Source organism: Solanum dulcamara, chromosome 3 (genome assembly GCF_947179165.1).
Source record: "Solanum dulcamara chromosome 3, daSolDulc1.2, whole genome shotgun sequence".
NCBI classification, from domain to species: domain Eukaryota; kingdom Viridiplantae; phylum Streptophyta; class Magnoliopsida; order Solanales; family Solanaceae; genus Solanum; species Solanum dulcamara.
Window position 1 is genome coordinate 55,870,682 of NC_077239.1, and position 14,625 is coordinate 55,885,306.

Here is a 14,625-nt window from a genome sequence, read left to right on the forward strand (position 1 = left end):
AAAGGAAGGGCGATAGCAGAACACCTTGGAGAGATAGATCCAACCACCACTGAAAGACTTTTTCAAATTCATCACTATGGACCGAGACTACACTAAGGAACAAGGAAGCTTGACAGAGAAAAGAAGTCAAGGAATGAAGCAGCTTCATGTATATTGAAAGAAAGACTTTTTTAGACTTTCTCTCTACATCTTTCTTTTATTTAAGTCATTGATCTCATATCTATAACTCAGATTTTCCAAAAGATTAAGGATAATGCGTTACATGAGCGGCCTAATCACAAGGCATTCTTAAGGCACTTATGAACATTTTGAGAGATATTAGAATACCTCCCCCTTGGGAACATTTGTCCTCGAATGAGATTCAACTAATATAGGAAGGATATGGAAAAAGGACTACCAACCCAACATGAATATGAGGACACTTTGAAAGATGCATAGAACATGTAAATATCATACTTAACATATGACATAGTCCTTGAGAAAAAAATTATTTTCATGAATCATGCATGCATATGAATGACATATGAAACTGGAATATAGGAATTTAATCGATTTGATCATAAAAAACTTAGTATCTTTAGGCTCGAGTGAAAGGAAAGAGATACGGATAATGCTTCATCATGTCTGATTTCGCTTTCCACATAGCATTCTCTACTTGTTGATTCCTCCATAACACTTTGATGGATGCAACATGTTTATTTCTTAACCTCTTCACTTGCCTGTCTAAAATCTCAATTGGGACATCCTCATAAGTCAAATTCTCTTCAATACTTACATCCTTTATTGGCACAATAGAATTTGGATCACCCACAAACTTTCTCAACATTGACACATGAAATATTGGATAAACCAAAGCCAACTCAAATGACAAGTCTAACTCATATGCTACTTTGCCAATGCGCTTCAATATCCTATAGGGTCTTATATATCTAGGGCTCAACTTTCCTTTCTTACCAAACCGCGTTACCCCTTTCATAGGTGAAATCTTCAAATACACCATATCATCCACATCAAATTCAAGCTCTCTCCTCCTAGTGTATGAATAAGACTTTAGATGACTTTGAGCTATTTTCAATCTTTTTTTATGAGCCTTACTTTCTCTATTGCATCAACTACCAAATCTGGACCAATCAATGTCATCTCACCTACTTCAAACCACCCCATCGGAGACCTACATCTTCTTCCATACAAGGCTTCAAAAGGAGCCATTTGGATGCTAGAGTGATAACTATTATTGTAGGCAAACTCAATCAATGGCAATTGGTCATCCCAACTTCCTCTAAGATCAATCACATATGCCCTTAACATATTCTCCAAGGTTTGAATTATTTTTTCGGCTTGTCCATCGGTTTGACGATGGAAAGCGATACTTAGCTTGAATTTAGTGCTAAGAACTCTCTGAAATAACTTCCAAAAATATAAACAAAATTAAGTACCTCTATTCGATATAATCGATAAAGAAACACCATAAAGTTTCACAAGTTCACGAATGTACAACTAAATATAGTCTTCGACACCATAAGAAGTCTTGACCGGTAGAAAATATGCTGATTTGGTCATTCGGTCCATAATGAACCAAATAGAATCATGTTGTCTTCTAGTACGAGGCAAACCCATGACAAAGTCCATATTCACATCTTCCCACTTCCATATAGGAATTTTGATTTCTTGAGCTAGACCTCCCGACCTTTGATGTTCAACTTTTACTTGTTGACAATTAGGACACTTAGCCATGAACTCTTCTATGTCCTTCTTCATGACATTCCACCAATACACTTCCCTCAAAGTCATAAAATATCTTGGTGGATCCCGGATGAATTGAATACCGAGAACTATGGGCCTTATTTAATATCAACTCTTTTAATCCATCAACATTTGGAACACACAAACAACCTTGGTAATGTAGTACCCCATCTTCTGCTTGGGAGAAAGCCTCAACGGATTTTTCGGCAACCGATTTCTTTAATTCGACCAAAATTGAATCATTGTCTTATTTGGACTTAATGTCTGCCGCAAGAGACGATTCCGAACCATTATATATAAGAAAGCTTGCATCATTGGAATCAACCAAATGTACACCTAAATGTGCCAATCGATGAACTTCTTTAACCAATTCCCTTTTACCTTCCTCAGCATGTGCAACACTAACTATAGATAACCGATTAAGAGCATCGACTATAATATTTGCCTTACTCGGGTGGTACAATACGCTCATGTCATAGTCTTTCAGGAGTTCAAGCCACCTCATTTGCCTAAGGTTCAAGTCCTTTTGACTAAAAACATATTATAAGATTTTGTGATCGGTAAACACATTGACATGCACCCCGTAAAGATAATTGTGCCAAATTTTCAATGCAAACACAACCGCTGCAAGTTCAAGATCAAGGGTTGGATAGTTTCTTTCATGCACTTTAAGTTGTCTAGAGGCATAGGCTATAACCTTACCATGTTGCATCAAGACAAAAACCAAACCAACATACGAAGCATCACAATAAACAACAAACTCATCCGAACTTTCGGACAATGTCAAAATAGGAGCCGACGTAAGATGATTCTTCAATATTTGGAAACTTTTCTCACATTCTTCCGATCATTGGAATTTTGCCTCTTTTTTGTCAACTTAGTTAAAGAGGAAGCAATAGATGAGAACCCTTCAACAAACCTTCTGTAGTATCCGACTAAGCCCAAAAAACTTCTAATGTCCGAAGAAGATAATGGTCTAGGTCAATTCTTAATCGCATCCGCTTTCTTTGGATCTACTTTAATCCATCACTGGATACCACATGGCCAAGAAATGCAACCTCCCTCAGCCAAAATTCGCACTCACTAAATTTAGCGAATAATTGCTTTCCTCTCAATGTTTGCAACACAATCCTCAAGTGACCCATATGATCTTCCTTATTTAGAGAATAAATCAAGATATCATCAATGAAACCACTACAAACATCTCTAAATATGGCTTGAAAATACGATTCATCAAATCCTTGAATATAGAGGGAGCATTAGTCAAACCGAATAACATTACTACAAATTCAAAAATGACCATACCTTGCCTGAAAAGCTATTTTGGGAATATCACACTCCATTACCCTCAATTGATGATAACCGAAATGGTGGTCAATCTTAGAAAAGTATCTTGCTTCTTGTAATTGATTAAACGAGTCATCTATCCTTAGAATTGGATATTTGTTCTTTATGGTGACCTTATTCAATTGCCGGTAGTCTATACATATTCAGAGTGACCCATCTTTCTTCCTAACAAATAACACGGGAGCACCCTATGGTGAAATACTCGATCTTATGAAACCCTTATCTAACAAATCCTTTAATTGTTCTTTCAACTTCTTAAGTTCTGACGGAGCCATATGGTAAAAAAGAATAGAAATAGGTTGGGTATCGAGAAGGAGATCTATTCCAAAGTCAATTTTGCTTTCAAGAGAAATACCGGGTAAATCATTAGGAAACACATCGAAGAACTCCTTAACTATAGGGACCGACTCAAGAGTAGGAGTTTTGGAATCGATGTCCCTAACTCACACAATATGATAAATACACCCTTTGGAAATCATTTTTCAGGCCTTAATACATGAGATAAATCGGCCCTTAACCACTGAATCATTACCCTTACATTCAAGAATAGACTTATTAGGAAAGTGAAACTTAACCACAAGATTCCTACAACATATAGATGTATAAGTGGCATGTAACCAATCCATACCAAGAATTATGTCAAAATCAGTCATATCAAGTTTCACAAGGTTACATGGAATAACTGTGCAAGACCTATATGGGACAATTTCTATAAGCTCTCTTGGCTAATACTGGATCACCAATGGGAGTATAGACCGATAAAGGTTCTATTAACACTTCGGGGCACACATCAAATCTCATAGCAATGTAAGGAGTAACAAAAGACAAGTTAGCACCCAGATTAAGCAATGCATAAACATCAAAGTTAAATACTCATAACATACCCGTGACCACATTGAGAGCCTTATCAACCTTTTGCCTAGCATGAAGAGCATAGAATCAGTTGTTGCGTTGGCCACTCTTAGGTTGATCTTAGGCGCCTTTTTACACTTAGCCTCCTAGAGGATGACCTTCTCCACCCTTGTTGGCAACAATAGGGCACTCGGATCGCTTATGGCCCATCTTTCCATATCTATAACAAGCACCCATTCCCATCAAAAACTTTCCTCCATGATTCTTTCCATAATTTGCACTCTTAGGAAAATAAGGGTTACTAGCATTTACACCTCCTTCTCCTTAAGCTTTAGGGTATGGTACCCTATCCTTAGCAAACTTCTTTCTTGAGATTTGGCCTTATTGAGAGCATCTACTACTACCAACGGTCTTAGCATTGGAGAACCCACCTTTATACCAGGCCCTCTTATAATTCCTCATCCTTATTTCCTTGAGATTTTCTCCTTCAATTTTTTTGGCAAAAGTCATGAGCCGAGATATGTCCATCTCTTTAACAAGCATAGCGGTGCGACATTCCTTTGTAACCAAGTCAGACACCCCCGATATGAATTTACTTATTTGGGCACGTGGATCGGCAACCAATGAAGGAGCATACTTGGATAGCTTAGTAAACTTGAAGGCATAGTCCCTCATCCCCATATTGCCTTGTTAAAGATTTATGAACTCCAACACTTTAGCCTCCCTTAACTCAAGATGGAAAAAGTGATCAAGAAAAGCAAGTTTGAAAGCTTCTTATTCAATAGGACCTTCATCCACCTTCTCCAACTTTCATTAAGTGTACCATATTTGAGCAACACCCTTAAGTTGGTAAGCCGCCAACTCTGCTTTTTCTTCCGAAGTCACCTTTATAATACTCACTATATTATAGACCTTATCAATGAAATCTTGAGAATCCTCATCAACTTTTTAACCATAAAACTCTGGAGGATTCATCCGTGCAAAGTCCCTTACTCTTGAGGCCAGAGTAGGAGCATTAGGAGGAGTCACAAAACCTTGGTTAATCACCACTTAGGCTAGCATAGTAATGGCAATTCGAAACTCCACATTAGTCACTTGGTCTGGTAGGGGAGCATTGTCTTGAGGAGCCGAGGGAGCTTGGGCTTCATTAACATTATTTTCCCTTGGAAATGGTGGTCTTCTTGGAGCCATCTTTCTGAAAATCTCAAAGAAAGACCATTAGGTAAAAGAAGTCTTACGGTAAACTCTATAGCATGACGTGGATCATGAAAGAAGTGAGAATTCCTAAAATTCCTCATAGCCTCCCACTTATAAGTGTGGCGCACTTCACACCCATAAATAAGAATCTACTTGATGCAAAATGTTGGACACCCTAGGACACTTGAAAAACCTTATTTTATGATACCAAGTTTGTCACGACCCAACCTAGGACACATTTGTAACACTGCAATTGAAACCCCTAGGGGTTCCAACCAATCCTCTTGTACATGTCATAAGCATACATAAGGTAAAATAAAAGTGGAAACATCATAAGAGAGTCTAAACTATGAATAAAAATTTAAGAACGTCACATTATAACATAAACTCGAAATATTTGTCCAACTAGATGCCTCTACATATGGGTATGGGAGGGGGCTAAGACATGTCCCTAGCTCACCCTCAATATAAAACATAACAAAAAAAAGTCTTTGAAATAATAACCAACTCGATGACTAGTCCTTGGTAAATGAGGACTCACCACAAACACCGCTGGATAGAGACTTAATAAGCCATGTAGATGAGTATGATCTTCGACCTCAACCCCTACATTATGAGATAATATATCCAAAAAATATGCATTAGTACGTTGGAATGTACTAAGTATGAGGGCATGACATGCAATATAAACATGGAATGCAATGGTCAAGTAAATCACATGATAAGATGAGGTAAGTAATGACATGAGAAAATCATATTGACCAAAGCATTTAAAAAGCATAATTTAAAATCATAGCATACATGAGAGATCATACATATATGGGATAGGAACCATAACCAAAAATAGGACCATGCGAGCTATAACATGGAATTCCGTTGTCTCCCCATACAATGAAAAAAAGGAGATTCTACTTGCCAAGGTAGACTCTACCCCGCTAGGCGGGTCATACATACGCTATATGTGGATTCAATAGCTAGGTCATGAAGGAAAACTATAGTGTCACATAGTTTATGGACAAGAAGCTGCTACTAAGGCTTTTGGTAGGGCTCCTACCTCAAGTCTACTCGGTGTTAAGTTAAATTCCACGGAATGCATGCATATCATAGAAATTATAATTACATATATCATAGTCATGATCATAGGTTTGAAATCATAAAGTAGCTTATTTTCACAACATAGTTGTAATGTGAGAATTGTCTTTTCATCATTACACCATATTTGCATAATTCATATCGTTAGGCCTTAGGTCACCAGATAGGGCCTTAAGTCAACTTCTAGGCTTTAGGTCACCACATAGGGTCCTAAGTCACCTTACTTCATAACTTGCATGACATTCATACCTTGAACTTAGAGTAGAACTCAATTACATAATCAATTACCTTTGAAAATCATGTAGTTGACTTGATAACATGCATGATCATAACTTTATATCAGCCCATACATAATTCATATAGATAATATTCCTTGGAAGTATATAATTCAAAATACTCATAATTTACATAATGAACCTTAGAGATCAAAATAGGAGAATTCACAAGATTATGCGAGCTATAGCATGGAATCCCATTGTCTCTATATACAGCGAAGAAAAAGGGGAATCTACTTGCCAAGGTAAACTCTACCCAGCTAGGTGGGTCATACATACACTATATGTAGATCTAATAGCTAGGCCATGAAGGCAACCTACGGTGGCACGTAGTTTATGGACATGAGGCTGCTACTAAGGATTTTGGTAGGGCCCCCACCTCAAGTCCACTTGGTGCTAAGTCAAATCTCATAGAATACATGCATATCATAGAAATCATAATTACATATATCATAGTCATGATCATAGGTTTGAAATCATAGAGTAACTCATTTTCACAACATACTTGTAATGTGAGAATTGTCCTTTCATCATTACAATCATATTTGCATAATTCATATCGTTAGGCCTTAAGGTCACCACATAGGGCCCTAAGTAAACTTTTAGGCCATAGGTCATCACATAGGGCCCTAAGTCACCTTACTTCATAACTTGCATGACATTCATACCTTGAACTTAGAGTATAACTCAATTGCATAATCAATTGAATTTGAAAATTATGCAATTGACTTGAAAATATGCATGATCATATACTTTATATTAGCCCATACATAATTCATAAAAATAATATCCCTTGGAAGCATATAATTCAAAATATTCATAATTTACATCATGAACCCTAGAGATCAAAATAGGAGAATTCATGAAAATACTCTTCAATTTAATGCAATAACCATCAATTTATATCAAAATAGACTCATGATCATACTTTGAATCATAATTCATGCAATAGGAATAGAGATCATAAAACTCATAAAATACCATACTTTAATTTGATAGAAAATCTTGAGAAATTGATTAGGCTTCATGGATGAAAGAATTCATGAATCAATACCCACATACCTTAAGTGAGAACACCAAATAGTTTGAAAGAACTTGAGAGTTTTGATGGAGAGCTTGAGTGAATTTACTTGAAGTCTTCAATGGAGTCCTTGAGAGTCTTTTGTAGAGAGAGAAATATTTGAGTAGGTGAATTGTAGAAGAATTAATAGAATTAGAGGTTTAGGTTAATTTATAGAGTTGAATTAGGTCCTTAAAATGTCTAAGTTCATTAGCTAACAGTTAGAAAAAAGTCTAAAATGTCGTTGCTAAAAACTAAATTCGGCCAGAAAATCATCACCAGGTCTGCGACGCGGAGGCGAGCAAGTCCGCGATGCAGACTTGTCTCGCACCTTACTAGTTTGCGCAGTTCCTTGAGAAATCTATATTTTGATCTACGGGTCCTAAATATCCTCAAAAACTATTTTCTTGCAGGTTTTGACCCCTTGATCGAGATTCTAAACTCGGATTTTCCAAAAAGAATAAGGATAATACGTTACATGAGCGGCTTAATCCCAAGGCATTCTTAAGGCACTTATAAACATTTTGAGGGATATTACATGCATATAAGATTTGTGTTTATAGGATTCCGAATGATTTCAGAGGTTCCAACCGAGAGTGTTTTAGACTAGGCAAAAACTGCAGATTTTAATCTTCTATGCAAGCATTTTGTTCATCGTGGTCGTGACCTCAGGTCACATGATCACGATGAGTCAAAAATATGGTCTTCGCAATTACGAGGGGGTAATTCATGATCACGACCTTAAATGGATCACAATCACGATGGTTAATTCTCGCCTGAATAAGCTTTGAAACTTGTACTACATGTTGAGGTTAATACTACCTCCATGCCTTATACATCATGATTCCATTCATCCTCATTCATACTATTATTGATCTTTGGAAAATTGAGAATTGTGAAAACTCTTTTGAGAAAGAAAATGTGACATCTTTTGTATCCTTGACCACGAGATAGGTGGCAAGCAAATGAGACATTAGTATCATGAGTCATTGGCCAATAGTTGGTTGGCAAGGTAGTTGATATATTGAGGTTTTGATGAGGTATATAGTCTGTGAGACCCCCATTGGTTCTGCTTGATAGCACAGCTCGGTAGGTGTATACAATAGATTGCGCAACAGACTTGATCTCATCGAACCATTACATTAATGTATCATCATATTGGATTGCATTGCATTGATACCTTTGATATTTGACCTATCTTTTTAACTGTGATATTAAATTGTATTTATGTATTTTTTTTAATCGCGTCATTATATATAAATTGGCGGCAATGTAGCCAAAGTGAGACTTTTTTGCATGCAGGTGGAAGCGTTCCTTAGTTTATTTCATAGCTATTGATTTATTCCTTATAAATCTACTGAGTACATGTGGATTGTACTCACCCCTACATTTGTGTCCCTTTTGATGTAGATCTTAGTCAGGGTTTCTCGCGTAGCAGTAGATCTTCTTCTTCCAGAGATATTTTATCATTCAGATTAGTGGTGAGGTCTTGAAATTCAAACCGCCATTATTTCTAGCTTTTATTTACAGTCTTTACTATTCTTCGAAGACTTATGATGTATATCAAACTCGAACATTGTACTAAATGCTCTTTACACTTATGACACCAGATTTTAGGGTATTTTAGTTGTTGTCCTTTATTTTTGCGTTTATTTGTGGCTTAACTTCCTTTTGGGATTTTTATATGGTTTTAATTTTTGGCTTAAGCATCGGGATGGGGTTTGAGATGCGTGCCATCATGACCTCAAATTTTGGATCGTGACAGTGAGTACCAAACACCATGGTACCCAGCAAGTGGACAACTAAAGCAAAGCAAAGCTCAATAGATACAAGTACTCCTGTCCTTCCAACGAACTTTCTTAACTACAACCAGCTCAACTCTACACTCTGTACAATAATAATAATAATACAGTCCACGAATACTCATAAATAGTCTCATAAAATGAATCATATCAAGCCAAGTTCAGCATATATAGAGCTATAAGGGGTAAACATGAATTTACAAATATCAAAAAGATGTGATGCAATGCAATGAAATGATACATATCTGTCCTATCTGTACACATCCGCTAAATCACAGTCCGAAATCCATAGGGAACATTTTTGTCCATATAACCTGTCATTGAGCATGTGTTCTGTCCCGTCAAATATACATATCCTACCACAGAGCGTGTGGACTGACCGCTTTGTTTCATAATACCTACCACGGAGCGTGTGACCCGACCTCTTTATTTCATCATACCTGCCATAGAGCGTGTGGCCTAACCCCTTTGTTTTATACTATTTTCAGTCTCAACATAGTATATCAAAACCAATGCAATCAATTCATGTTCATATAACTCATGATAATAGCATGATATCAATAATAGTTTTCACATCTTATATCAATATAGTCATTTCACATGTCCAAAATAAGTGAATAATCTCATCACATCGGTTACACCAATACCCTTCATTAGATTTTGATTTTATACCCCTCATCTCTATTTTTAAGGTCAATCATACAGTCAATAACCCAGTCCAATTCTCATTGCTCCCCAATACACATAACAAGAAAATATTAGCATCTACAAGCTTAAGCTAAGGTCTAGAGGTTTAATTGTATCAAACAATCAAGTAATTACTCCGGGACTTGAGCCTTCCCCTTTTGTTGGGGTTTCAAATTAATGCAATCTAATTAAATAAATAATCACAATAAGATTCGGAAACTAACAATAGTCATATTACTATATGTCTAGCTTAGACCCAAATCTATAGTCAAATTCCTAATATTGATGTCAATTAGTATATCAAGTCTCATAGTCTTAAATTTTAAGCCTAGGGTTAAGTCTTACTTCCTCCAAAAATATAATTCTAATGTTATTCATGTAATACAATACATAGGCTATTTAACTATCCATCTTAATATGTCAAAACTTAGCTGATACATTCATATTCTCCTCTTGGATATATCCCTCCTCTCTCAAATACATCTCTATATATCTCCTCTTTGATAAATTCCTTTATTTTCGGATACATTCTCACCTATGTATTCTGATATCTGCTAATATGTAATGACCCTCCCATTCATTTTTGAATTTAAGTATTCATTCCATTGTCTAGAGCATTTCTGTAGTGACCCCAAGATCATTTATGACTTGCTAGCACTGACTGTTCAGTTGTCTCGTCGTTCGTATGGATTTTAGGCCCGTTTCCTTATTTTGGAGCTTTTATAACTTGAAAAATTAATTCTGGTCATAACTTCAGGAAAACGACCTCAGAATAGAATTCTGACAGTTCCATTAGCTCCAGAATGACCAAATTAGGCTAGTAGCATGGTTGGCACGAGTATCGAGGCAATCAATACAAGTTTAGGACCATTTGGCGCTTTTTGCCTTTGAAATTTGGCCTATAGTTGACTTTGGTCAACATTCTTGAAAAATGCGCTCGGAAGCTCTGTTAGCTCTGGAATGTTGAGTTTGGTCTAGAACGATCCTTTATTTGCTTCCTGAGGCTTTCAGTCTAATTCCGAGGCTCGTTGTGCATTTTTTCTCAAAATGTCACTTGGGTGTGGGATCCACTTTTCGCTAAAATGACCTCGTACGGGAATTTTGAATGCTCCATTGAGTCCGAAAAATCAAATTTGGTGGGGTAGCAAATCTCATTCGCGCACGAAATTCCAAATGAATTCTGATCACCCTGTCGGAATATTTGAGCTTGAGAAAACTCAGCCTTTTAGTTGATATCTGGTGTAGGGAGATTTGTTCTCCACGATCGCGAGCCCTTGGCCACGTTCGCGGAGGTTCAGGAAGTTGTTCTTCGCTTTCGTGGAGGTGTGGGACTTTTGCCTCTGCGTTCGCAAAGGCCAAGCTTCTTGGCCTCCACATTTGCGGATCACTGTGGTCGCGTTCGCGAAGGCCAAATCTTGGTGTTTTAATAAAAAACCAAGTATGAATTTTCAGCATTTCTTCCAAACTTCAAACATCGATATATCCTTCCATACAAGCTCAAATTAGGCGATTCAAAGGTTTAGATTCAAGAGAATTTCGTGAGAAATTTGGTGGTGAACTCAGAATATCAGGGGAAGGCGTCGTGTGAGGTAAATTTTCAAAATTAGGTACTGATTTGGTCATTTTCGGATTGATAGTTTTTGATGCTAGGTTGTGTTTTTTTTTACAAGGAACGTCGTGGTGTAATTTTTTGGATTGGAAGAGTTTCATTATTTTGGGAAACCGCTGATCAAGTTGCTGCCATTTTTCATCTTTTTAGTCCGAATTTTTGAGCATTTTGTTACATGATCATCTTACATCATTTTTCACCATGAATTATGCTGTAACTTTATTCTTGAGCTTGCTTGGCTATTTAGGATCTATTTTTGGGGTCAATTCTAAATTTTTGGATGCGAGTCCCACATTGTCCGCTTTAGACCCCGAATTTGGCCCATCTCCGAATTCAATAATTTTAGTGTCATAACAACCATATTAATATTGTGATTCTATTATTGATAGCATGGAAGCATTCACAGACCGCTCAAAAGGGAAAAACTCCAATTTCATGAGTTGGAGCGCTTGCTGTTGGCCTATAGGTAGGCCACGATTTTTCCCTCATTAGACTGAGCATATTTAGGCAATTGTATATTGAATTATATGAATTTGAAGGGGTTTGGGTGTCGAGAATGTTAAATTCCTAAATTCCATGCCGTAGGTGTTATTTTCGGGAAATTATTAGATTGTGTACACATGACTCCTATTAATGTTGATCATTCATGCCTTGTGGTGAATGTTATGCCTGTGGTTATATGTTTGGAAGCATGATGGGTCTTTGTCTAGGATTAGACTAGTAATTTCATTAGAGTTGCATGAGTTTGGTGCCGTTGGGTGTTGGAACTTCTCTAATGTCATTTCAGACGGTTAGCTCCCTATAAACTAATATAGCAGACTTGAGTCAGATAGTCTGAGCTTTAGTTAGGCAGTAACTCAGCCTTGTGGACTTACCTCCATAATTTCCTATTCTCATATTGGTCTTGTATCACTTGGTTCTTGATTTTTGGAGACTTCTCGACGATTCAGGTTATATTGATTCAGGCTGGAGTGGTGCATTGATGACACTCGGTTTGGGGGTACTCCTCGTGGCGTATGATTAATGGCTGATTCTAATTCGATTCACTTTTCTAGCTATTGTTACCAGGTTAAAGTTAGTGGTCCAACTTACTTGTGTTCAGCTCCTTAGCTATAGTTATTCAATTGAAGTCTGTAGTGTAGCTTACTTGTGATCAGGATCCTTAGCTGCAGATACCCAGTTGAAGTCCATGGTCTAACTTACCTGTTTTCGACCCTTGGCTAAAGTTACCAGATTAAAGTCTGTGGTCTAGCTTACTCGTATCTACTCATTAGCTACAATTACCCAATTGAAGTCTGTGATCTAGCTTGCACATGGTTAAATCCTGATTCCCTAATGAATCTTCAGTTCAATGTCTTCATCTACTCTTAGCTTTGGGTTGAGGTATTAGAGTTGGGAATGGTTCGGTTCAAGTTGGGAAATGGTGATATTATTGGAATCTTTTTGGCTCTGTTCATTTTCCTTCAGCTATTCTTGCATTTGTCGGGCTTATGGGAGTCTGTGTAGGTGGTTACTCTTTACTTGTGTACGAACGTACCCATTGGGTTTATAGGAGCCCGGCGTATTTAGTTAGATTCTTTCTCTTTATTTGTTAGTACGCTCATGTACATACCTATATTTATTTCTTGCCCTGTCTTTGGTTATGATCTGTTACTTGCATTTTAGTTTACTTTTATTTATCTTGCTTAGTCAGTCTATGGTATCTACTGGGTACTTGTTGTTTTGGTACTGATACTATACTATACATCTATTTTCATGATTCAGGTCCGAGTACCAGCTACCAACGTTGATTCGAGTTAGCTATGGCCATGATCGGAGGCGAGGGTGAGCACATTCCATCCTGGATTTACCCGTCTCCCTCTGTATATATATTTTGCATGTATTTTGCTTTTTGAGACATTTCTGTTTTCGTGGTTCACTTTTGGAACTTGTACTCTTTTTATTAGTAGTTATGTACATGTGAGATCCAGGTTCTGGAGGGATCTTTTTTGTTTGTATATATTTAGTTCTTCCGCCCAATCATGTATGCTGCTATTATTATTACTTTGTATTTTAGGTTAATTATTGGTTTTCTACCCTGATATGTCATTACTCATAGTTCCGAGATATGGGTTGGCTTGTCTATTGATGGTTCATAGTAGGTGCCATCACGACCGAGAAATCGAGTCATGAGAAGTTGGTATTAGAGCCCCAAGTTCACCAGTCTCACTTTTACAGAGTTAATGTCAAGTACAGTCCTGCGGATCCGCACGGAGATGTCTGTGACTTATCTTTGTGAGGCTATAGGATGTCCTTAGAAACGTGTCTCTTTTGTATCACTGTCGTGCAATGTGTGTCTTGTTGGTTGCTAGAAATCTCACTTGTTCCACTCTTTTACAGGATGACTCGCACGTACGTTGGAGGTAGAAGCCGACCATAAAGTTGTGCTAGGGCGGCAGCACTAGCCCAGGACTGAGACCAGACTCTAGAGCCAGAGGTGGAGCCACCTGTAACTCTAGTACATCAGCAGCTAATGGACTCGGGAAAGCCCAACCACTGCGAGCTCTAGTCGTAGCTCCATACTTACAGGAAATGTTCGCCCAGATTTTAGCTTCCATTGAGGGTTGCCTCGCTAGTAGCGCATGACCAGCTTTCCCTAGAGGCACCAGTCGATTAGCAGCTACCGGTACTCGCCACTCAGCCAGATGATTTGAAGGGCGTCATGCCACTTAAAGAGTAGAAGATGCTCGGGGTTTTCCTTATACTATCACCATCAAGGTTTTCTGAGGTTGTAGGTGAGGATGCCCACGAGTTTCTATTTCCTTGCCGACAATGGATGCAACTTTGGGTCTAGTGGAGTCAAGAGGAGCCGACTTCACCGTTATCAACTAGAAGGTCTCGCCTGGAAGTGGTGGCGCATATACTTATAGACCAGGCCAGCTGGGTCCCCATCGGCGATGTGGGGCTGAGTTTTCAGATGCC